The sequence below is a fragment of the Coregonus lavaretus genome (assembly GCF_964263955.1).
Source record: "Coregonus lavaretus genome assembly, chromosome: 29".
NCBI lineage: Eukaryota > Metazoa > Chordata > Actinopteri > Salmoniformes > Salmonidae > Coregonus > Coregonus lavaretus.
The window spans coordinates 22,954,772-22,981,395 of NC_140016.1; the positions used below are offsets into that span (position 1 = coordinate 22,954,772).

The 26,624-nt window shown below is 45.3% G+C and overlaps 1 pseudogene across 1 annotated transcript in view; it reads right to left on the minus strand.

The window, feature by feature from the left end:
* Positions 1 to 9,197, minus strand: part of LOC311104613 (GDNF family receptor alpha-4-like) — a 16,986-nt pseudogene extending 7,789 nt beyond the window's left edge. Inside the window, exons 1-6 of the transcript XR_014615834.1 lie at positions 8,430 to 9,197; positions 2,518 to 2,802; positions 1,555 to 1,632; positions 952 to 1,302; positions 756 to 864; positions 47 to 144 (exon numbers count right to left, since the gene is read on the minus strand). The product of XR_014615834.1 is annotated as a GDNF family receptor alpha-4-like (transcript). The remainder of the gene's footprint in view (positions 1 to 46; positions 145 to 755; positions 865 to 951; positions 1,303 to 1,554; positions 1,633 to 2,517; positions 2,803 to 8,429) is intronic.
* Positions 9,198 to 26,624: the final 17,427 nt, after the last annotated feature.

Genomic DNA, 26,624 nt, shown 5'->3' on the forward strand with positions numbered 1-26,624 from the left:
GACTCACCCCAGACAGGCGTTGTTGGTGAACATGCTCTGGATCCTCAGGCCAGTCCTGCAATTGGTTGCCACTGCCCTCACAATTGCACCACAGGGCCACGTCTACAGTGCTGTTGCTAAGGTAGTTGGGGGTCATGATGGTGCCTGGAGGAGGGGGTCAAAGTTATCGAGGTCAACTCCTACTGCAAAAGGTCAAGTCCTACCGCTGGCCATCTGACGCCCCACTGATCCACCCCTGACATGACCCGCTAACACCCTCTCTGTCATCTTTATCACTCTCTAGTGATCCACCCAAATCTATATCCTAGAATACTCTAACTCTTTATTCTCTCCGTCTCTCTCCTCCCTCATCTCACCCCTCTCCATCCTTCATATATCTGCATCCCTTTTTCTCCTATAGCCTCGTGAAACCAGACTGACCGCGCGCTTAAGGCTATTTCCCTCTACATTTCTCTCTCTTCTCTCTCTCTCTCTCTCTCTCTCTCTCTCTCTCTCTCTCTCTCTCTCTCTCTCTCTCTCTCTCTCTCTCTCTTCTCCTCTCTCTCTCTCTCTCTCTCTCTCTCTCTCTCTCTCTCTCTCTCTCTCTCTCTTCTCTCTCTCTCTCTCTCTCTCTCTCTCTCTCTCTCTCTCTCTCTCTCTCTCTCTCTCTCTCTCTCTCTCTCTCTCTCTCTCTCTCTCTCTCTCTCTCTCTCTCTCTCTCTCTCTCTCTCTCTCTCTCTCTCTCTCTCTCCCTCCCTCCCCTCCCTCTCTTTTACCGATGAGTCCGGCATAGGATTTGAGGCACACTGCTCCACTCTCTCTGATACAGCCGGAGGGCGAAAGGCCGGAGGGCTGGCAGTTATTCTGGAATCAGCCAGTCTGGACCTGAGACAGACACACACACATACACATACGTAAATGTGAGTACTTATAAGAGAAAATTTGTGTGTTTGTGTACGTTGTGTGTCTGACCTGCAGAGTTGGTCCTTCCTGCAGTAGCTCTGCAGATGCAGACAGTTGGGCTGTATCCCATCTCTCTCCTGGTAGGAACAGGAGGGGACGATGGTCTTCCTGCGTCTCTCCCCACACAGTTTGTCAGTACAGGGGCAGAACAGCACCCCCAGGCTGTACTCCTCCGGGACGCGCTCCAGGAAGCGCCGCAGCGCCCGGTGGCACTTCTGCCTGTTGCAGTGGTCCGAGCCCTGGGACAGGCTTAGTGCAGGCAGGACGTACTCAGACCTCAGGACCCACATTTCTCATACAGACCACAATCCTGGGCTGCCTTCAGACATGCGTTCTGTCCATCTAGAGGAAGAGAGGAGGCTGAGAGAGAGGGGGATGGGGAAAGATAGAGAGGGGGAGAGATGTAGAGAGAGAGGTATGGGAAAGGAGAGAGAGAGAATGGGAGGGAGAGATAGATAGAGAGAAAGAGGGAGCGAGGGAGATAGAAAGAGGAGAGAACTGGACATCTGGTCACTTGAGGGCTGTATAGATGAGTTGATTGATTTGGTTTTGTAGTGTATTGATATATTGATCAGGAGTTTTAATGTAATGGGTGATTGTGTTGTTGGCTACCTGCTGCCACTATGGAGGCCATGTGAGATGTCTCCACTGGCGAGTCGTCATAGGGAGACGCCTCCAAGTCATCATAACCTACATGATCACAGAGGAGAACATCACATTACAACCTCATCATAATAACATGGGAGACGACGTCATATCACAACCTAACATCATTATATCACATCGTAACCTAACCATAACACATGAGCTATGCAGCCCTAATCGCATCATAATCTCCCAACACCACAGGAGACTGAATCACAACATAATCGAACACGCAGGGAAACATCACATCATAACAGGGACTCGATTCACACAGCCACCATTTAATTATATTCACACAGCTTCTGCCAACATCATAATAACACCTACTCTAAAATCTATCATGGATATATTTACCTAATAATAGGCATGTTGTTCCAGATTTGAACTAATTACATGGTATGGGTACAACCTAAATATACATCTATTATTCTGTTCAAATGTAAATCCCGGTCATTATTTTTCATAATGACACGGTAGGGGAGAGCACTCTCTGTGTTGTGTTAGAGTAGTGTGTAATTACCGTATGCATGGTGACTAACGGGGCATGGGGAATAACTCCATTAGCTGTCATTCACTCTCATTGATGTGCGGCCGGAATGGCAGCCTATTCCCTACGTAGTGCACTACTTTTAACCAGGGCCCATAGGGAATAGTGTGCCCACTATGTAGGGAATAGGGTGCCATTTGGGATGCAGCAGATGAGTGGCCGTGCTCTGACGGTAGCATCAGTGGCATCACACGGTGGCTGTAGGGATGTGTCACAGAGACAGCGTCCAACCTAGTGGTGGCCAAATGGTGAGTCAAGAACCAGTGGTGCTAGAAATCTATACTGGATCCTTACTTCTACAAGCTATTAACAAACATACACATTTCTGTCACACACACACACGTCTCCCTTTTTCACACACACACGCTCGCACGTACATACACTCACCTGCAGGATCCTGACACTCCAGTAGGCTCGGAGGCAGTGCTCCTCTCTGCGTGCGCCGCGCTGACACTTGCAGGCCAACAGGGGGAGGTAGTGCAGGGCGCTCAGGGCCTCCAGGCACTCTATCCTGGTCTTGCTCCCCAGCGGAGACACCGCCTCTTCGGACGCACAGCCCTCCAGGGTCCTGTACAGCTCCTTACACTGGGGATCTGCCTTACACCCCTTCTCTGCCTCCATCACAGTCCACAATGCCCGGGGGAGGGGCGGTGAAGAGTGGACCACATCTAGAGGGAGGAGACAGAGAGGGGAAGGGGAGGGGAGAATGGTCAGCCATCTATACATTCAAAGACTCAATCATGGACACTCTTAAAGACACTTGTGGCTGCTTCGTGTGATGTATCATTGTCTCTACCTTTTGCCCTTTGTGTTTTCTGTGCCTAACAATATCCTGTACCATGTTGTGCTGCTACCATGTTGTGCTGCTGCCATGTTGTGTTGCTACTGTGTTGTTGTCATGTGTTGCTACCATGTTGTGTTGTTGTCTTAGGTACCTCTTTATGTGTGTTTTGTCCTACATTTTAATGTTTAATCCCAGCCTCCGTCCCCGCAGGAGGCCTTTTGCCTAGTTAAATTAAAGGTTAATAAAATGTTTTAAAAGCCGTCTTATACGGATGAGTAGATGTTCCAAACAGTCTAAATGGCCACTCAATATGGTGGCCAGGGAACCCACTACAGAATGTTTGCTTTGGGAAAGGGAAGTCCATTCTACTAATATATTTCTCAAATACCATATGAGTCCCATACATTTCCCATCACTCTGTGCCACCATTTTTTGTCTTTGGGCTGAATGCACTGACATTGAATATGAAAAGCCAGTACTGTCCTCTTCTGTATTTCATTTCCATGGATGTGAAGGAATTTTCATTGAGTGAATCAAATGTATTGTGATGAGTGTTCTATATTGGGTGGAGAAAAGCCAGATCTTACACAGCATGAGGTTTCATATTGGGAAATACCTCATATTTTACCCCCAAAATGTTCTGCATTATATTTTTGGCTGCTCTCCACTTTTATTTGTAAACCAATACAAAATACTCCCTTGGTAGAGAGAGAGAGAGAGGAGAGAGAGAGAGAGAGAGAAGAGAGAGAGAGAGAGAGAGAGAGAGAGAGAGAGAGAGAGAGAGAGAGAGAGAGAGAGAGGAGAGAGAGAGAGAGAGAGAGAGAGAGAGAGAGAGAGAGAGAGAGAGAGAGAGAGAGAGAGAGAGAGAGAGAGAGAGAGAGAGAGAAGACGAACACCTTTTGGCAACACACCAATAACAACCTTGCTGGCTAGGACACTCACAATCTGAGGCACAATCAGCATGTCTTGTGTGTTATGTTCTGAGAAACACACACACGCACACACACGCCTGAGAGGGATCCTTTTATGTCTGGCTTATGCCATGGGGAGACTGAGGGGCGGAGCCTATCATTATTACAAAAACACAACACCACACATCCACAGGAAGGGGTAAAGCATTCTGTCTGTGACACACACAGACACCCTGCCACACACGCACACTAGAAGAATGAAGTGGTTGAGAGCAAAAATAGATTAATATTCAACAGAGCAGTAAATGTAAATCGAATATAATGAGTTTATGAAATGACTACCCGAGACTCTAGGCACAACATAGATCAACTGGAGAATGCAAATTGACTAAATAAAGTACAGTGAGGTGTATGTACGCTTAAACACCAGAGCACCAACTACAAAAACAAATAACCCATGTCACTTAAAAACCAGGAAGCTCATTAGACTTCCCCCTAAACTAATCACGCATTGCCATACACATACCAGGCGAATCACTCACTGTCACATGACGTCACATTGACCTCATCATCTTTCAAAAGGAGAAGCTGAGGGGGCCAGTATGTATGTGGTTTATAAGACATTATAAATGCTCATACACATGTTTACAGCCAAGTTATAAAGCATTACACCTATAGGGTTTAAGTAAAGTTACCGTTTTACTTGTAACTGATCCTGGGCCAGTTCTGATGTGTTGTTCATTAATGGTTAGGTATAGGTCATGGATTGGGAGAGCTGGCTCTAGATCAGTGGTTTGGGTGCAGTGCAGTGGAGCGCTATCCCAGAGTTCAGTTGAAGGAGCAGTGAGGTATGATGTCATGCAGTCCCCATGGGTACAGCAGAATGGGCATATGACAGAGTTCCAGTGAAGACACACACACACCAAATCTCCCAGCCAAGGAGGCTAAATCCGCACGCACCATCTTTTGCTCCTGTGTTTGAGCTTCCAAATTCTAGTTATCAACAAAACACACATACGACCCCTAGACTCCCCTAGTCTCTCTCTCTCGCAACAAAACACACATACGACCCCTAGACTCCCCTAGACTCCCCTAGTCTCTCTCTTTCTCTCTCTCTCTCTCTCTCTCTCTCTCTCTCTCTCTCTCTCTCTCTCTCTCTCTCTCTCTCTCTCTCTCTCTCTTATCCATAGAGCTCAGAGACAGGATTGTGTCGAGGCACAGATCTGGGGAAGGGTACCAACACATTTCTGCAGCATTGAAGGTCCCCAAGAACACAGTGGCCTCCATCATTCTTAAATGGAAGAAGTTTGGAACCCCCAATACTCTTCCTAGAGCTGGCCGCCCGGCCAAACGGAGCAATCGGGGGAGAAGGGCCTTGGTCATGGAGGTGACCAAGAACCCGATGGTCACTCTGACAGAGCTCCATAGTTTCTCTGTGGAGATGGAAGAACCTTCCAGAAGGACAACCATCTCTGCAGCACTCCACCAATCAGGCCTTTATGGTAGAGTGACCAGACGGAAGCCACTCCTCAGTAAAAGGCACATGACAGCCCGCTTGGAGTTTGCCAAAAGGCACCTAAAGGACTCTCAGACCATGAGAAACAAGATTCTCTGGTATGATGAAACCAAGATTGAACTCTTTGGCCTGAATGCCAAGCGTCATGTCTGGACGAAACCTTGCACCATCCCTACGGTCAAGCATGGTGGTGGCAGCATCATGCTGTGTGGATGTTTTTCAGCTGCAGGGACTGGGAGACTAGTCAGGACTGAGGGAAAGATGAACGGAGCAAAGTACAGAGAAATCCTTGATGAAAACCTACTCCAGAGTGCTCAGGACCTCAGACTGGGGCGAAGGTTCACCTTCCAACACGACAACGACCCTAAACACACAGCCAAGACAACGCAGGAGTGGCTTCGGGACAAGTCTCTGAATGTCCTGGAGCCAGAGCCCGGACTTGAACCCGATCGAACATCACTGGAGAGACCTGAAAATATCTGTGCAGCGATGCTCCCCATCCAACCTGACAGAGCTTGAGAGGAACTGCAGAGAAGAATGGGGAAAAACTCCCCAAATACAGGTGTGCCAAGCTTGTAGCGTCATACCCAAGAAGACTCAAGGCTGTAATCGCTGCCAAAGGTGCTTCAACAATGTACTGAGTAAAGGGTCTGAATACTTATGTAAATGTGATATGTTTTTTGTATTTTTATATACATTTGCAAGTTGTGTGGAGATTGACAAGGGGAAAAAAACAATTTAATCAATTTTAGAATAAGGCTGTAATGTAACAAAATGTGGAAAAAGTCAAGGGGTCTGAATACTTTCCGAATGCACTGTACCCTGTCATTTTTCATGCATGTTCTTTTCTTTCCCTTGCCATCATCCCTCTTCATGAGGAAATCATAATGGAGTTTACAGTTCCCTCTAGGTTGTTCCAAATCATTTCAATTATTTTCTGACTGCACCCCTTTTGATTTCAACAAAACCTTTCATACATGTTTGCCCATGTTGGAAGTAGTCAGAAAGTGACTTTTTGGACCTGAATGCCAAAACTTTCAGGAGATAGCGGTGCTCAAAGTTTACCCATTTTGCATACCCCACCATACCATGAGACATGTCTTCAGCACTGAAAAAGATCAACCGTTCAGTTTGATATCATTTGAAAGCTTACAAACAGGATTGTCAAACTATTCCATGATTTCTTGAAAAAATGTTTTTAATGAAACAATTTTTATTTTATTTTATCTTGAACATCAATTATCTAAAATGCTTAAACTCAGATTTTCTTTCCATTTTCACAAATGTTGTATCTTAGACCCTATTTTACATCATCTGAGGTGTTTGTGTCATGCCCATCATTGGTTACTGCATAGTCTTGAATACAGGGTGGGTGTCATTTCAATCATAGAAATAGAACTCATAGAATGGACCTATCCCTTCAGACCACTGCAATTTAGCTGGTACACCATTGACATTTCAATTGAATTGAAACTTTAACTTCCAATTACTAACAGAAAGATGTCCACCGGTCCACCCACTGTCGAATGTCAACTTCAATGGGAATGTCTATTCTATTATCTATATTTCTGTGATTTCAATAGGTTTCCTATGGAAGATTGACAGTTTAATTTAAAACAATGGATATTCCCACTCAAATCAACATTCTATGATGTGTGGAACTCCAACCATCCATGTGGTACCATTTGAAAATAGAAATTTCAACATTATTCACTTTGAGCACCTCTATCTCCTGAATGTTTTGGCATTCAAGTCCAAAAAGTCACTTTCTGACCACTTCCACCATGGGCAATCATGTATGGAAGGTTCAAATCAAAAGGGGTGCAGTAAGAAAGTGATTAAAATCATATGGAACAACCCCTCTTTATGACCTTTTCCAAAGCCCTGCTGTTCAAACCCCAGCCTCCCGCTATGCGGTAAAATCACCTCCGACGGAGATATCAGGTGGGAGGGAGTCTAGGCCTAATACACTTCGGAACACCTGTCACCGGAGTGTGTGTGACACAAGCTGGGCGCGCGCCCTGGGAGGCTGTCAACACATAGTGCGCGACCCCGCCGTTTGGCGCCCCTTCCCCGTGTCTGTCTCGGCGGCTACTCAAACACACCTGGACGCGCATCTGGCGGCCACAAGCACCTGCGTGCCGATAAGACCTCAACCACGATTCCGCTGTTTGCACACCGGTGTCGGTTGAATGCGCTTCCTCATTGAACAACAACTTTACAATTTATTCTATGTGCGGTTGGAGGTGAGGTGAATTTGTATTAAGATTTTAAAAAATCGAAAGAGACCTGTAAGCCAAAAGGGTGTTTGCATAAATCAAACCACGCTCACCGGGGGCGAGGGAGAGAGAAGGAGAAACAGACACCGCACTGATATACGATGCGACCCTTGGGACCCTTGTCGCTTAGGCCTACACCAGCACATCAAACACACAATAATTAACTCGGCTAATAAATAAAAACCTGTCGATCCGTGGGGGAATTATGCGTGTAGCCTATGCCTCAGGCGGCAGCAACTCACAGAGGGAGCGGAGACGTGGGGCTGCCAACTTCATAATATAAAAAAATAGTGGTTGTACAAGAGCCTTTGTCCCAAGTCTGGAATGAAAATGTCTTAAGTCTTTTTTTATTTTTTATTTTTTATTAATCAGATCACAACGTTTCAATGCAAGTCGTTTCCAATTGTTTCGTAAAGTCTCTCATTTCACCAAATATTCCTGCTGTCATAAAGGTTTTATTAAGAGCAGTTTACATAGCCTAGAGTCAAGGAATACATTCCTTGCATAGAGCACATTTATGTGGAAAATTAGAAGCCATGCCTGCATCCAACGCTCACTGAAAACGAGCATTTCAGCCATGAATGTAAAAGGTTAAATCAAATAATTGGCGTTATGTGGGCAATCAGCCTTATTACGTCTTCAAATCATCAAATACTTTAAATACGAGATGAGTAAGGTGTCATGATTGCCTATAAAATCATATTGCTAAAAAAAACTAATTTTAAGGTCAGAATAGGCTAGATATAGCCCGAATGACTGACTACAAAAATGGATGTAACAGCATGGATACCTTCCTGCATCTTACCTCTTATGAAGATGCCGAGCAGTATTCCGAGGAACAACATCTCCGTTATCGGGCGGGAAGAGGCACCGGGACACGGATAGGGAGATGGAATTGGACTTCGTGCGTTTGCTCCGCCACCGCTTTATTCGTCCACACACCGCTCCGCTCAATGTTACATCCAGCGGGAGTCACGCTCTACTGTTCTGGGTACGTGTTGCAGATGTATAGTCCTGTATAACGATTAATTCCTTAGATTACACTGGTCGAGAAGGCAGCTCAGATAGTTTGACTGTCACCACCGCCAAAGTGCGCAGCGTGTAGCGGGTGCCCCCGTAGACTAACACAATTAATCAAGACTCCAAAATACAGCTGTGGAACATCAGGTTACTCTGCATCCATAGATAGTGTCAAAATTCGAGATCATTTTTCTCACGCCATTTCTCTCTTGGCAGTGGCACTAGAGGAGCCCGTCTACATGCTGCCTGAGACGGTGAGAGACCCTGAGGATGACAGAGGCAGAGTGGTTGGGTTATTAACCGGCTGTCCCTCCTCCTCGCCTCGTCCGTTCACTGTGCGACAGTGGGTTAAATGACAGACACTGTTGCGTCCTGATGATTGGCTCAGAAGAAGAAGTTCTCAGACGCGACGACTGGGGACATATAGTTAGGGGTGTCCCAGGCTATATTAACTCTGGACATATTCGAGTTTCCTCATAGTTTCAAACCAAATAGGATTTCATGGACGTTTGTATTTCATGTAGCCTACCGTATTCCAACAGACATGTCTGAATGCAGGTCCCCTTATCTTTTGACTGATGACATGATGCCCAGGTGTTTACTCATGTCGGGCCAATCAAACTCAGGTCATCCAAGTAAATGTTGGCCTTTGGACCATCCTGTCAACACCTCTCACTGTTGTGAAAGATTTTGGCTAGAGCACAGGCTATGCTATCATGGCTTCAGATCTTTTTGTGCACTTGCCAACTCAATTGCTTATTGTCAAGCCAAACGCTCCCTTTTTAATGACTGACAAACTTTTCTATTCTGTATATTCTATTGCTGCCATGCCATTCTATCTATTCTACAGTATATTCTATTTTGTTCTATTCTATTTTGGGGGTGAGTGTTGAAGTGGATGTGTAGCCTAATGTGCAAGTGGAGAAGAGGCTCAGGGAGGTTTATGGCTGGGCAGCCATAAATAATTATGACAGAGGCAATGAGAGGAGGATCATGAGTCTTTCAATTATTCATGCAATTTCATAATTGGCAAACTCACTGGCTTGAGAACTGTGTAGTTTACGAGCTGGAATCTGCATGCTAATGAAGGCAACCTGTCAGGATGTCACTGATTATAAGACAATGGATCAAAAAAACAATGGGGACACTTATGAAAAACATTAGGCTACTGTGTTAGGCCTACTGTTTTATTGCACAACAATGATCAGAATATTCAACTTTAATCTTTAAGACCGAGGAGAGAGAGAGAAAAAAACAACCTATATGACTTCGGCTGTTGCTGGCATTCGCAATCCGTTATTCACTGCTTGTTTGCTATTTTCAACCTCAAATTGCAAACAGGAATCATCAGTGGGGCCATTTGAATGATGACACACACAGACACCCACACGTTATGGTCTTGTCCCATCAAAGAAATTACATGCCTCTGTGTTGTCACCCCAGAGGTCGTATAACCCCACAGCCTGTTGGGTAATCACCAGGACCAATCCATTCAGCTAATCAGGGAAGAGCTCCTGGACAATACTATGACAACGCTGTGACAACACATTAGAACGTCTCCAAAACCATCTGGCTAGAACTACTGTTCCACCTTCCTTCTCTACCTCTTCTCAACTCTCTCTCGCCCTCTCTCTATTCACTCTTTGACCACCCTTACCAAGGTTTCCAAACAGTTTCTCTCATACTCAACCCTTCTCTGTCTTCCCCGGTTTTCTCTCACACTAGTACTGCTGAAACTGCTGTCTACTATAATAATACCATACTGTACACTAATACCATTATCCTAAATCAGACCAGATTTATAGACTGTTATGTTTTCATTAATGTGTACTATGCCTGTGCATCAACATCCATTTGTAAAGGAGTAGATACATGACCCACTGGGCACAGACATCAATTCAACGTCTATTCCATGTTGGTTCAACGTAATTTCATTGAAATGACGTGGAAACAACGTTGATTCAACCAGTGTGTGCCAAGTGGGGAGGAGAGTAGGGTGAATATCCACACAGGCATGTAATACTCAGATATTGTTACACAATCTCACAAACAATTTCACACGCAATTTCTCTCACTCTCTCCCGTTTTATATTATTTTTAGTTCCACTTGAAATGGCAAATGACAAAACAATCAAAGGCAGTGAGACAGTAGTTTACCAGCTCACAGAACCAGGAAGACAAAACAAACAAGACATTCAGTGAAATCTACAAGATACAGGGGAAAGGGATACTGAAGGCATTCGACTGAAATGTGTCTTCCTCCCTGTGATTGATTGATTGATTTTATTTGCCAGTTTTAAAAAACACATACACACAGTGCATACATTTTAAAACATGACAGGGATCCTATAGACTTACTTCCATTGTGGTCCCCAAATTCCATGGTGCAAAAAATATAAAATGACATAGTGTCACGGATTCAGCCGAGGCTGCTCCTCCTCCTTGCTCGGGCAGGCTTCGGCGTTCGTCGTCACCGGAGTACTAGCTGCTACCGATCCATGTTTCTGTGTTAGACTTGTTATGTCTTGATTATGTACACCTGTTTCCCATTATGTTGTATTGTCTTCCCTATTTAACCCTGTCGTACACTGTGTGTTGTGTGTGATTGTATTCGTGATCGGCTGTCGTTAGTGTGCGGGTTATTTCCTCCCTGTGTGGAGATTGTATATGCTCAGTTTACTTTCAAGTAAAGTACGTTTCGGATAAGCTCTGTGTCCTGCTTTTGACTTCGCCCACCTCAATTCACTGACGCCTTTGACAGAATCACACACCTACACATGGAGTCAGCAGGAGCAGCGGTGCCAGCCGGATCAATGGAAGAACGCGTACATCAACAAGCGGCCATGATCCAGGCTCTCGGCACCGCCATGGAACGTGTGGTGAACACAATGGAGCGATGGGAGAGAGGAGGTCTGCCTACACCTCCTCCGATTACACCACCACCATCATCAATACCCATCGCTTCACCTCCGGGGTCCAGTGGGATTCAGCTCTCGCTCCCGAGGGCTTATGACGGCACAGCTGCCGGGTGTCAGGGTTTTCTGCAACCATCCACCCGGCCCCCTCGGGATACGAGAGAGTGTCCGCCCTCATCTCCTGTCTGTCCGGTAAAGAGCTGGAGTGGGCCAACGCCGAGTGGGGGGGAATAGACGCCGCTACTGTCAGCTATGCGGAGTTCACCCGCCGCTTTAGGGCGGTATTCGATCATCAGCTGTTTTTCTAACCTCATTGTCTGAAGCGTTAACGTTAGGTAGTAAGTGGCTACTGTGCTTGCAATTTAGCTAGCTTGTTGCTACCTGGATGGCTACTAAACAATAGCTGGAACGACCTAGCGAACAGACGCGAACTGGCTGAGTCAATCCAGTGGCTAGCTTTGCACTTGGCTAGCTAACAATAGCTGCTAGGCGTAAGTTATAACCTACATTTGTGTTTTGTTTTTACATACTGGTAGCCAGAGTCGTTCAAGGGAATTCAGGACAAGGGTGACTAGTTAACGTTAGCTTGGCTCTCTCTGTGTGTTCGTGCCGTGGGAGGAGGGGTTTCTTCGTTGTCTGAAAGCAATGGCTAGCTAGTATGCTAACTATTCTAGCTAACTAACTGGCTGAATAAATTGACGACGGACTCGCTAAAGCTGTCGGGACTAACCCACAACGTTAGACACGGACACGAATGATCTGCTTGGCGTGTTGACACACTGGTGGTTTGTTGTGTCCGACTATTGGTGCTAAACCGTGTTGTTGGAGTCCGGCATGCTAGTTGGCTGTGGCATCATATGACTAGGTGCCCTGGACGATTTTCACGGAAGAATACTGTACCAAGTTAGCTAGCTGAATAAACTAAGTTAGTCTATTCCTAGAAAACATTGAACCGCTGTAGTTTACAACAATTATAGTTTCTGAGGTGGAAGTTGGGAGAGTTATATTTGGGTGTTTCAGTGAAACGTAAGTGAGGGAGGCCCCGCTCTCTCCTTTCCCAGATGTTTAGTTCATTTCATTCCGATTTCCTTTGCATTATTGTAGCCATTTTCTGTAGCCTGTCAACTATGCCTCTGTCTATCCCTGTTCTCTCCTCTCCGCACAGGCTATACAAACGCCTCACACCGCGTGGCTGCTGCCTCTCTAACATGGTGGTCCCTGCACGCACCACCCACGTGGAGTTCCAGGTCTCAGGCAGCCTCTGGAACTGCCGTTCTGCTGCCAACAAGGCAGAGTTCTTCTCAGCCTATGCTACCCTCCAGTCCCTCAACTTCTTGGCGCTGACGGAAACATGGATTACCACTGAAAACACTGCTACTCCTACTGCTCTCTCCTCGTCTGACCATGTGTTCTCGCATACCCCGAGAGCATCTGGTCAGCGGGGTGGTGGCACAGGAATCCTCATCTCTCCCAAGTGGACATTCTCTCTTTTTCCCCTGACCCATCTCCTACCAAGTGGCGTGGCGAGAATCTGTCTCCGCACCACGTGCTCTCACCACTGGTGACCGCCAGGGCTCAGTTCTAGGCCCTCTCCTATTCTCGCTATACACCAAGTCACTTGGCTCTGTCATATCCTCACATGGCCTCTCCTATCATTGCTACGCAGACGACACACAACTAATCTTCTCCTTTCCCCCTTCTGATAACCAGGTGGCGAATCGCATCTCTGCATGTCTGGCAGACATATCAGTGTGGATGACGGATCACCACCTCAAGCTGAACCTCGGCAAGACGGAGCTGCTCTTCCTCCCGGGGAAGGACTGTCCGTTCCATGATCTCGCCATCACGGTTGACAACTCCGTTGTGTCCTCCTCCCAGAGTGCGAAGAGCTTTGGCGTGACCCTGGACAACACCCTGTCGTTCTCCGAAAACATCAAGGCGGTGACCCGATCCTGTAGGTTCATGCACTACAACATTCGGAGAGTACGACCCTGCCTTACACAGGAAGCGGCACAGGTCCTAATCCAGGCACTTGTCATCTCCCGTCTGGACTACTGCAACTCGCTGTTGGCTGGGCTCCCTGCCTGTGCCATTAAACCCTTACAACTCATCCAGAATGCCGCAGCCCGTCTGGTGTTCAACCTTTCCCAGGTTCTCTCACGTCACCCCGCTCCTCCGCACACTCCACTGTCTTCCAGTTGAAGCTCGCATCTGCTACAAGACCATGGTGCTTGCCTACGGAGCTGTGAGGGGAACGGCACCTCCGTACCTTCAGGCTCTGATCAGTCCCTACACCCAAACGAGGACATTGCGTTCATCCACCTCTGGCCTGCTGGCCCCCCTACCTCTGCGGAAGTACAGTTCCCGCTCAGCCCAGTCAAAACTGTTCGCTGCTCTGGCACCCCAATGGTGGAACAATCTCCCTCACGACACCAGGACAGCGGAGTCACTCACCACCTTCCGGAGACACTTGAAACCCCACCTCTTTAAGGAATACCTGGGATAGGATAAAGTAATCCTTCTACCCCCCCCCTTACCCCACCCCCAAAAATAAATAAAAATAAAATACATATTGTAAAGTGGTTATCCCACTGGCTATAAGGTGAATGTACCAATTTGTAAGTCGCTCTGGATAAGAGCGTCTGCTAAATGACGTAAATGTAATGTAAATGCTATGAGGGAGACCAGGAGAGGGGCCGTCCCCTGCACCAACTGTGGCCGCAGAGGACACACTGCTGGTCGGTGCTGGGGAGGGCCTCCTAGGAGTCGAGGCAGTAGGCAGCGCTCTGATGAGCCATTCCAGGTGAGTAGGCACCCAACTCACCCAGAGCTCCCTGTTGCGCATATGTGTATGAATGTTGTGTTTCCCGAGTTTTCGCCTCAGTCCCAGCATAAGGCGCTAGTAGATTCAGGCGCAGCTGGGAACATTATTGATCGTCAGTTTACCCATAAGTTAGGGATTCCTATTGTGCCAGTCGATGTGCCCTTCCCTATCCATGCCCTAGATAGCCGCCCTTTAGGGTCAGGGTTGATTAGGGAAGTCACAGCGCCTCTCAGGATGAAAACGCAGGAGGGGCATGAGGAGATAATTCGTTTGTCTCTGATTGATTCTCCTGCATTTCCCGTGGTGTTGGGGCTTCCCTGGTTAGCTCCTCATGACCCCACTATTTCATGGCAACAGAGGGCTCTCAAGGGATGGTCTGATCAGTGCTTGGGGAGGTGTGTAGGTGTTTCCGTAGGGGCAACGTCGGTGGAAAGTCCGAACCAAGTTCCCACCATGCACATTCCGCCTGAATATGCCGATTTGGCTCTCGCCTTCTGAAAAAGAAGGCGACTCAATTACCACCCCATCGACAGGGGGATTGTGCAATAAACCTCCAGGTAGGCGCTGCGCTTCTCCGGAGTCACGTGTATCCTCTGTCTCAGGAGGAGACGGCGGCTATGGAGACATATGTCACAGAATCTCTGAGACAGGGATACATACGGCCGTCCACTTCCCCTGCGTCATCGAGTTTCTTTTTTGTGAAGAAGAAAGATGGTGGTTTACGCCCGTGCATTGACTACCGTGGTCTAAATCAGATCACAAAAAAATACAGCTATCCACTACCTCTGATTGCTAGTATGACGGAGTCACTGCACGGGGCGCGCTTCTTCACAAAATTGGATCTCAGGAGCGCGTACAACCTGGTGCGTATTCGGGAGGGAGATGAGTGGAAGACAGCATTTGAGGTGCTGGCTCATCCGGATCCCTCCTTGGCATTCCAAGTTTAAGTGGATGCGTCCGAGGCTGGGATCGGTGCTGTACTGTCTCAGCGCTCGGGTACGCCACCAAAACTCCGCCCCTGTGCTTTCTTTTCGAAGAAGCTCAGTCCGGCGGAGCGCAATTATGATGTGGGGGACAGGGAGCTGTTAGCTGTGGTTCAAGCCCTGAAGGTGTGGAGGCATTGGCATGAGGGGGCTAAACACCCTTTTCTCATTTTGACTGACCATCGTAACCTGGAGTACATCCGGGCGGCGAGGAGGTTGAACCCTCGTCAGGCAAGGTGGGCTATGTTTTTCACTCGATTTGTGTTTACGTTCACATACAGACCAGGTTCCCAGAACGCTAAGGCAGACGCCCTGTCCCGACTATATGACACAGAGGAGAGATCCACTGAGCCCACACCCATACTCCCGGCGTCGTGTCTGGTGGCACCGGTGGTGTGGGAGGTTGATGCGGACATCGAGCGGGCGTTACGTACCGAGCCTACTCCCCCCCAGTGTCCGGAGGATCGGATGTACGTGCCGCTCGAGGTTCGTGATCGATTGATTTATTGGGCTCACACGTCACCATCCTCTGGTCATCCTGGTATCGGTCGGACAGTGCACTGTCTTAGTGGGAAGTACTGGTGGCCCACTTTAGCCAAGGACGTGAGGGTTTATGTTTCCTCCTGCTCGGTGCGCACCCAGTGTAAGGCACTTAGACACCTGCCCAGAGGGAAATTACAACCCCTACCCATTCCACAACGGCCGTGGTCTCATCTATCGGTGGACTTTGTCACGGACCTTCCCCCCTCACAGGGGAACACTACGATCTTGGTCGTTGTGGATCGGTTTTCGAAGGCCTGCCGTCTCATTCCTATGATCGGTCTCCCTACAGGCCTACAAACTGCTGACGCCCTGTTTACACACGTCTTCCGGCACTACGGGGTACCTGAGGATATAGTGTCAGAATCGAGGTCCCCAGTTCACCTCTAGAGTCTGGAGGGCGTTCAAGGAACGTCTGGGGGTCTCGATTAGCCTTACCTCAGGTTTTCACCCCGAGAGTAATGGGCAGGTGGAGAGAGTGAACCAGGATGTGGGTAGGTTTCTGAGGTCCTATTGCCAGGACCAGCAGGGGGATTGGTCGGGATATATCCCCTGGGCAGAGATAGCCCAAAACTCACTTCGCCACTCTTCAACTAACATTACGCCTTTTCAGTGTGTGTTAGGTTATCAGCCAGTCCTGGCACCTTGGCATCAGAGCCAGATCGAAGCCCCTGCAATGGACGAGTGGTTTCGGCGCTCGGAAGAGACATGGAATGCTGCGCATGTACACCTGCAGCGGGCTATCAGGTGACAAAAGGCGAGCGCCGATCGCCATCGCAGTGAGGCTCCGGTGTATGCACTGGGAGATCGGGTCTGGCTCTCGACCCGAAACCTGCCCCTTCGCCTGCCCTGCCAGAAGCTGGGTCGGCGGTTTGTGGGGCCATTTAAAGTCCTGAGGAGATTGAACGAGGTTTGTTATAGGTTACAACTTCCTATTAATTACCGTATTAACCCCTCGTTCCATGTGTCTCTCCTCAGGCCGGTAGTAGCTGGTCCACTCCAGGAGTCTGAGGTACGAGAGGTTCCTCCGCCCCCACTGGACATCGAGGGGGCTCCGGCGTACTCAGTCTGTTCCATCTTGGATTCGAGGCGTCGGGTGGGGGGCCTGCAGTATCTCGTGGAGTGGGAGGGGTACGGTCCGGAGGAACGGTGCTGGGTCCCTAGGAGGGACATCCTAGATCCCTCCATGTTGAGAGATTTCCACCAGAGTCATCCGACTCGCCCTGCTCCGCTTCCTCCTGGCCGTCCCCGAGGCCGGGATCGGCGCACGGCTAGAGCCGCGATTCAGCCGAGGCTGCTCCTCCTCCTTGCTCGGGCAGGCTTCGGTGTTCGTCGTCACCGGAGTACTAGCTGCTACCGATCCATGTTTCTGTGTTAGACTTGTTATGTCTTGATTATGTACACCTGTTTCCCATTATGTTGTATTGTCTTCCCTATTTAACCTTCTGTCGTACACTGTGTGTTGTGTGTGATTGTATTCGTGATCGGCTGTCGTTAGTGTGCGGGTTATTTCCTCCCTGTGTGGAGATTATATATGCTCAGTTTACTTTCAAGTAAAGTACGTTTCGGATAAGCTCTGTGTCCTGCGTTTGTCTTCGCCCACCGCAATTCACTGACGCCTTTGACACATAGATACCGACACAATACAGAGATACAGACACATTACATACTGTGGATATAGATACTTTTGTACCTGTTTCCTCCAGCATCTTCACAAGGTCCTTTGCTGTTGTTCTGGGATGGATTTGCACTTTTCGCACCAAAGTACGTTCATCTCTAGGAGACAGAACTCGTCTCCTTCCTGAGCGGTATGATGGCTGCGTGGTCCCATGGTGTTTATACTTGCGTACTATTGTTTGTACAGATGAACGTGGTACCTTCAGGCGTTTGGAAATTGCTCCCAAGGATGAACCAGACTTGTGGAGGTCTACAATTTTATTTTCTGAGGTCTTGGCTGATTTCTTTTGATTTTCCCATGATGTCAAGCAAAGAAGCTAGGCCTTCAAATACATCCACAGGTACACCTCCAATTGACTCAAATTATGTCAATTGGCCTATCAGAAGCTTCTAAAGCCATGCCATCATTTTCTGGAATTTTCCAAGCTGTTTAAAAGGCACAGTCAACTTAGTGTAAACTTCTGACCCTCTGGAATTGTGATACAGTGAATTATAAGTGAAATAATCTGTCTGTAAACAATTGTTGGAAAAATTACTTGTGTCATGCACAAAGTAGATGTCCTAACCGACTTGCCAAAACTATAGTTTGTTAACAAGAAATCTGTGGAGTGGTTGAAAAACGAGTTTTAATGACTCCAACCTAAGTGTATGTAAACTTCTGACTTCAACTGTAGATTACATATATTTCTATTGCTCAATCATTAGCCAGCTTTTGACATTCATGAGTTATGGTTGGCATGGCCTTGAGTTGCTGTTGTACTTTGTTCCACTCAACAACGCCGGTATACACTGAGTATACCAAACATTAGGAACACATTTCTAATATTGAGTTGCACCCCCTTTTGCCCTCAGAACAGCCTCAATTCGTCGGGGCATGGACTCTACAAAGTGTCGAAAGCGTTCCACAGGGATGCTGGCCCATGTTGACTCCAATGCTTCCCACAGTTGTGTCAAGTTGGTTGGATGTCCTTTGGGTGGTGGCCCACTCTTGATACACACGGGAAACTGTTGAGCGTGAAAAACCCAGCAGTGTTGCAGTTCTTGACACTAATCGGTGTGCCTGACACTTACTACCATACCCCGTTCAAAGGCACTTCGATATTTTATCTTGCCCATTCACCCTCTGAGGCATGGAATCCTGACGAGCCAGCTGAGGCATGGAATCCTGACGAGCCAGCTGAGGCGTGGAAGCCTTACGAGCAAGCTGAGGCGTGGAAGCCTGACGAGCCAGCTGAGGCGGAAGAGCCTGACGAGCCGGCTGAGGCGTGGGAGCCTGATGAGCCAGCTGAGGCGTGGGAGACTGACGAGCCAGCTGAGGTGTGGAATTCTGATGAGCCGGCTGAGGCGTGGGGTGGGAGCCTACCGAGCCAACCGAGGCAAGAACCTCAAGCCAGTGAAGGCATGGAAGCCTGACGAGCCAGTGTCGTGTATTAGGATTATGCCTTTGTTAAATGTTTTTCTTGAAGAAATGGAATGTTGTTTATGTTAGGTCAAATGTAGCCGTTTGGAGGGTGACGCCCCAGGGGAGACTGGTGATTGGCCAGAAGAGGGAGCACCCATCTTTTTGCATTGTTTATAAGTAGGGGCTAGACCAAGAGAGGGCAGAGCGACCATTGCAATCCGGGCCGTCGCTCTCCGGATGTCATGACATCTGTCACTTATGCTGAAGCTTGTGATATGAATAAACCTTATGATCCAAGTTCAGTATGAGCGGACTCCTTTGTTTATCAGCAATAATTGCCAGCACTTACGCGATACGACAAATGGCGCCCAACGTGGGGCTGGTCTGCATCTCTCCTTTGCTCATTCGTAGCCGCCAGGCTAACTTCGGTCTGAAGTCATGGCCAGACAAGGGTGAGTGTTCCTCACAGCTAAGTTGTTAGTTTGGATGCTATGTGATTGTACACTGGAGGAATGTACCATTACGACCGTGCCTCGTGTGGCGTTATTGCTGATAACTGGGGGTCTGGCTAATCATTATAAAAAATGTAAAACAGCGCAAAAGTGGGTAGAGCTTATGGATTGTTTATAGAGATGTGTTGCTTGAATAGTAAGTCAAGAACAATCGGGGCCAAGATATGTATACAAGTTAGGACATTGCAGGATTTGATAAGCCCTCGGAACAAACGAGGCGACCGCATGGTGGGCCATAAAATCCTGGTAATGCGTTATGGGTTTCAGGTCAGTCAGTCAGTCTTGGACTGGAGTTTGGTTGTAGATTTAGTGGGGGTTGCTTGCCCATCTTCTATTCGACGGGATATCTGCTTGGGGGGGGACCGCTCATAAAATATCCAGAACTCACGGCAGCCTAAAGTTAGAAAAAAGGAAAAAGTAATTAAAGACGCAATGTCAGGTGCATTGTTTTTATGCTACATGGTGCATACAGGCTAAGGCTAAATGCTAATGCTAAATGCTAATATGCTGCATGCTAACATGTGACCGTGGAGGTCCACTGCGATGGGATAAAGCCTCTTAAATTATGTTTGTCTGTGTAATTCAGGTTCTATGTTTTGTGAGCGCTGTTAAATGTTGTTTGACTATGAGGGGAGAACGGAGGTACAGCAGGACTGTTAACCGTCTATTTGGGGTTGGGGAGAGATCTAAGAATCTCCCTTCCACGGTGAAAAAGTATTTTTGAATGTATCGCGCATGCGTGGGATTTTACTAAACAACACATCTGTTACACTGCAGGGGGAGACAGAGAAACACAGACGAGGGAACAAAGAGGAGAGATTTTAACACGAATCTTATAGTTTTAAAGCGGCTGCTGTTTGAAAATGAAACTATTTGTTGGGATGTAGTGAATTTATAAATTAGATATATGTTGGCGGACTATAATAAATTAAATTAAAAGACGATTAAAATAAATAAAAAGTAAATAAAAATGTTTTTGAGCGATCTATTTAGTCCTGAGTTTAGTCTTAGAGCGAATGTGAGTGGGGGAATATTGAATATGGTTGAAGTAACTCAGTATTGCATTAACTACTAAAATCTTTTCCTGTGTCTCTGTTCTTTTGTCATATGAGAGGAACAAAGGAGAGAGAGAGGAGGGGCTAACGTGTGCGTGACGTGACAAGGCGTGACGCGACAGAGGATCGAGTCAAGGGTTTGAGACTGGTCTGGTTACAAAATCTTCCCCTACAGGATATCTGATGTTATGACAATTTCACATAGGCTTGGCAAATACTATTTCATTAAAAATTGCATTTTGGAGGCTATGTGCATCACTGGGGTTGATTGGAGTTGTGTTGGGAATCAAGGACTGACATTATTCTGTAAATTTAAGATAATTAGGTGCGTATAGAGCAAGGGGGTTATGGGAATTGTAGTAATGGTAGGGTTACAGGCTTTGTTTATGGGTATTGTAGTCTGAAGTTGACTACTTGCATTTGATGGGTTGTGGTAAGATAACCACCACTAATATTAGAACATATAAATTGGTAAGATAAGATATAGAAATTAAAATTGGTTTTAATTATTCATAATTTTTAATTGATTTTTTAATTGATTTTTTATTTTAATTAGAAATGGTTTTTGAATAAAAATTTTAATTGAATTTTTTCATATTCATATTTTGGTTGATTGGTTTGGTGACAGACACCAAAGGAGTTCAGGAAGAATATGTTGCAGTAGTCACTCCATTTTATTTTTTTTGGGTTGTTTAGGTTTATATTAATAATTAAAGGGGGGAAGCCATAGGCTATATAGTCTAAAATAAAATAATTCACGATAAAGGAATATAAAAGGGTTGTTACAATGGGGATAAACGACATCAAGGCTATAAAAAGTAATTACACCGGTTGATATAGTACAAAATGGTAATCCTTTAACTAAAGTATTGCTAGGTTATCCGGCAAATGAAACAAAAGTTGCCCTTCATTCTCAAACAAAAACTGATAAAAGATTTCAGCGATAAGATAAACAACGGTATAGAGAAGGCGACAGGAAAACTAATGGCAGAAGTTTGTACACCTTTCTCACATACGGATTCAGCAAAAAGACACCCACCTTACGAGAAGGAAGTAGAGCTTAGGGATGTTTATCCTCAGCTTCCGGTGATCATCCAGGAGGGTGATTGTTGCATCAGAGATGAAGATGAATAATAGATAGAGGACAAGCAGAAACGACCAGAAAGATGAATCCAAAACTCCAGAAGGAAGAAAATGAGATGTCTGAAAGAGAAGAGTGAGGTTAAGGAAGATGGAACTTGAAGAAGATGATGAAGATGAAGATCAGAGTGATTGAGAAGAGATCATGGGTGGATATGACTCTGTGATCAGAAGGAAGTTGGCAAGAGAGGAAAGAAGGATACTAGAGATTTGATCTCTGATGGAAGTTGAAGGAAGAAGGATACAAGAGATTCGAGTTCAGATGAAGACAGCGATAAAGAGGAGACTAAAGGTGCTGTGTATTCAAAAGGAGTTTATCCTACAAGGACTGGCACAGAAGAAAAGTAAGAAGATGATGGAAGATGATATTTTGAGGACAGAACTTAGAATATAAGCTTTTGAAGAATCCTGATATGTCAACAGCAAGAAAGAACAGGATCAAGAAACTCTCAGAAAACTCAATCATACAACTGGTGGAGAAGAGAAGCTTTGGTTATGAAGAATCAAAGTGAACCAAATCAACAATCACTGTTACAGCTTCAACTGAACAAGATCAAATGCAATTGTACCAGCCACCAAGGGGGGTACCAGGTGTTCCATATCCACAGCCAGTTTCTGGACAGACACAGAATTGGAGAGGAAGAGGACGAGAAGGCTTAGAAGGAGGAGGAAGATTTCAGCTACACTTCCAGCAACTTTCAGAAGACTGTTATAATTATGGACAGATTGGTCACTTTACCTGTGAGTGCAATGGGCCAGGAGGGAACAACAGAGAACATTTTTAAGGAAGATACAGGGGCCATTCAAGATCACCTGTTCTCCAGGTGAACCCTAAGGATTCTAGAGTGCCTAGAAGATACGAAGGGGGGTGTCAGCTGATAGCACCGATTAGAGAAGAAGAGAAAATATCTAACAATTGAAGTAAAACCAGAGGACTATGAGAAGTGATAGTGAATAGTGTAAAAGCTTTTATCTGTGTTGAGCCTAAAGAGGTTAAACATCTCACTATGTAAAATTAACTAATTAGGATAGGGATTTGAGGTAGTAAAACAGCTAATTACTCTTAAGGAACCAATTGAGCTCTGCTATAAAAATCTAAGAGAAATTAAAATAGACATACTAATATTAAAAAATATACCTATTGCATTGTTGGGAAGAGATGCATTGTTTAAATTGAATTGTACAATAAGATGTACACTAAATGGCTGTCTGGTAGAAGATTTTAAAAAAGTAGGGTTTTTGGGAATCATATTTGCTTAAAAAGATAATATCATAGGAAGGATGATAATCTATTAGACTGCCTATTAGACAATCTGTCTGGAAAATAAAGTTAAAAGGGGTGACTGTTATTCTGGGTTACATTCTTACACCAAGGGATTTCAGGCTAGGCTAAAAGGTGTTTAGTCGTTTGCCAAGTCTGTGTGTAAAGAAGTCAGAAGCAGGTGGGGACTTTCCCAATCACATATTCTAAAAATGTGGTGGTAAAGGGATTTTGTGAATAAATCAGTGGAAAAGGTTTTTAAAGGTTAGGAGAAAAGATTAGATTAAAAAGTTAGGAGAACTAGGTTGAAGGAACTCTAAGACAGTAAGCTAAGTTTCAAAGTTAGTAGTAAGAGAGAGAGAACAGTGGTGAAGGACACTTTAGAGTAGGGAGATCAAGGTAATTATAGGTGTATTTTTATAATCAAAAGTTTGAAAGTTAGGGTTTAGAGTAGGAAGAGAGAGTGAATGTAAGTTACATTTACGTCATTTGACACTAGTGGTGATAGATGGAAGTACAAGCAAAGAGTTCAAATCTTTGGGGAAAATGGATGAAGTAACTAAGGACATTAACACTTCAGTCTATTAAAACAACAGTGAGAAGCAATTTAACTCTTTCAACATTGATAGTTATTAAAGCCATAAATATATCGCATTTGATTATAAGGGAACCAATAGCTCCAGCACCAGTTTTAGGGGGAAAAATACTTATTAGGGTTAGGATGGGGACGTTCCTCCCACATGGAGAGATAATTATGGAGAATAAGTATTGTTATCAGGACCAGATGTAGAAGCGGTGCCCCCTAGTCAAAGGAGGGATAGTTTGTACAACAATATGAAGTGGAAGAGGGTTATGAGTGATTGTTCATTCATTTTGCGTAATGTTACAAAGAAAGATCAGGGAGAATATATGTGTACTTATCTAGTGCAAGCATTAAAATTTGTTCCGGTTAAGAATTATTGGTTAAAGGGCTATGTAGTTCGTAAAGTGACGCTTATAATGGAAGATTTGAAGTCTGTTGAAGTTTCCACAGTCACCAAAGGAGTTCAGGAAGAATATGTTGCAGTAGTCACTCCAACAGTAGATAATACACATAGGATATCGGGAACTTTCGCACTAGAAATAATTAAGGTTGATACATCAACTAAATACATTTACATTTACATTTTAGTCATTTAGCAGACGCTCTTATCCAGAGCGACTTACAGTTAGTGATTACATTTTTTTTTTTTTATACTGCCCCCCCGTGGGAATCGAACCCACAACCCTGGCGTTGCAAACGCCATGCTCTATCAACTGAGCTACATCCCTGCCGGCCATTCCCTCCCCTACCCTGGACGACGCTGGGCCAATTGTGCGCCGCCCATGAGTCTCCCGGTCGCGGCCGGCTGCGACAGAGCCTGGATTCGAACCAGGATCTCTAGTGGCACAGATAGCACTGCGATGCAGTGCCTTAGACCACTGCGCCACTCAGGAGCATAAATCAACTACTTTAATGGTAACTTTGGAAGGGATTAATGATACGATGGCAATAGCAAATGTAGGAAGTATGACACCGACAACAACTTTTCTGAAATTAAAGGGGGTAGCAAGAAGGACTCAGGGGTTTATGTTACGGATGGAGAGTGCTGTCAATGATAGTACGAATAGGGTTAAAATAGGAAAGCAGATAGTGGTAGAGAGAATATAGATTCATCTAAAATAGTACAGGATACTATCATGGAGGTACAGGATGAGGTCTTTGATTTTAATGACAGACAAGGAGAGGTATCTGATCAGTACCGCTCGTTAGGGAAGAGAGAAACTATATTCATGTGGTTTGATTCTTCTGTTGTGAAAATTAAAGATAGCAGGTAGGAATCTTTGGTTCCAGTAACTCATTCTGTAATATCAGTGAGGAATCTTGAGGGTCCATGTCTGTTGAGAATTCCAGCACCAAACATTTTAGAGACGGTCGCTCGACCTCTATCAAGTATGTGTCAATCTTATGCTTTGTCATGACTGTTGTATTAGCAACAACAATCAGTAACAGATAAAATAATGTCGTTGTCAAAACATTTGTGTAAGCCTAGGTTTAGGTGTTCTTGGTTAAATGAATTACCTTATGTGAATTTGTTAGATGGGAAGAAAAATCAGGTAACAGTGAACCCTGAAGCATTTGAGGTGAAACCATTGAGGGCTAAAAGTTGTTTTTGTTCTAATAAAACATATGATGTAAGGGGTATGTTCATGGGAATATCAGATTGTGATGATTATATGATGACTTTGGATAAGCACGAACATAAGGTTAGTAATGAGAAATATAAATGTAACTTTTTATGTTCCAGGTAGTAGGAACAGCAGGACTTTGATGGTTAAAAGATTAGCTTTTGCCTGACAATGTGACTATGGGGAATTTTAGAGATATTTGGAGGGTTTGTGGTGATAAAGCATATATATTCTTACCCTATGGATGGACAGGATGTTGTTACATGTCGACGTTGAAGCTTCCATATGAGGTTTCTACCATTATAAGAGGGGTAGCACCGGACACAGATAAATCTAGGGTTGGAAATAGGATGAAAAAGACATGGAGACATGTCATAGTCTTCAAGCCTATCATTGAAGGATGAGTCCAAGGGAGAAGGGGGGACTTTTTCCATGGTATGGTGTAACATTTGGGAAGATCATATTGATAATGTTAGTTATACTTTGAGTCCAGATAGTTCAGATATTATCACTAGGGTTATATATGCATTGAAGAATATAAGGGATGCATTTGGTAGATCTGAAGGAGCGGAAGTCAGCGAAGACTTGGTTGCAAGATCAGGTAGGCCCAGTAGGGGCAGTGATGGTTCAGATTTTAGTTGCAGCTTTGATAACACTGTGTGTGATGTTTGTAATTTGTTACTGACCTTTGAGAAAGCTATGATATTGAGATAGGTTGGAGAGTGATGCCTGGAGACAACACTCAGATGCCGGTGTTGACTGTTCCTGAGCTGGATGAAGATGGACAAGTAGAACTGGATGGATAAATATCCTTTTTGATGATTTGATCATTTTTCAAATGTTTTTTTTTTTTTCAATATTAGTGTGATTTTAGTATGATTTTATGAATCAAAGGGGGGAAGTGGGTTAATGTGATTCATACATCATTTATATATCATTTTTATATTCTTAGTTGATCTTGATGTTTAATTTGAAAGTGTTTGTTTTGCAAAAGATACTGTTTGGTCTTTTCTTTTCTTCCAGAAGCATTTGGGGGAACATGTGGAGATTGAAATACTCAAACAAGGACAATATGAAGGGACAATATGAAGGGACAATATGAAGGGACAATGACTGGAGGAGATGGAACAAAGAAGGTGTGGAAAGATTTTGATTCCATCATCAACAATACATTGGAAGAGGAGACTACGGGGAGATGAAGTGTAGTGGACTACATTCCAGTGTCTGCAATGAAATATAGACATATTTGCATGTGTTATACATAATTGTGTCATATTCTTAGGTATTAATCTTTGTAGAATGATGTTTGATGTTATTGGATACATGTGGGGATCTTAGATGTTTTTGTTTATTTCGTTGATGCTTAGGGACAGGGAGTCTAGGCAGGGAGAGGTCCACTATAGGGTCCAATGGGTTGACCAGCCTTAGAGTGGATATTTTTTGGATAGGATTTTGTTTGCAGG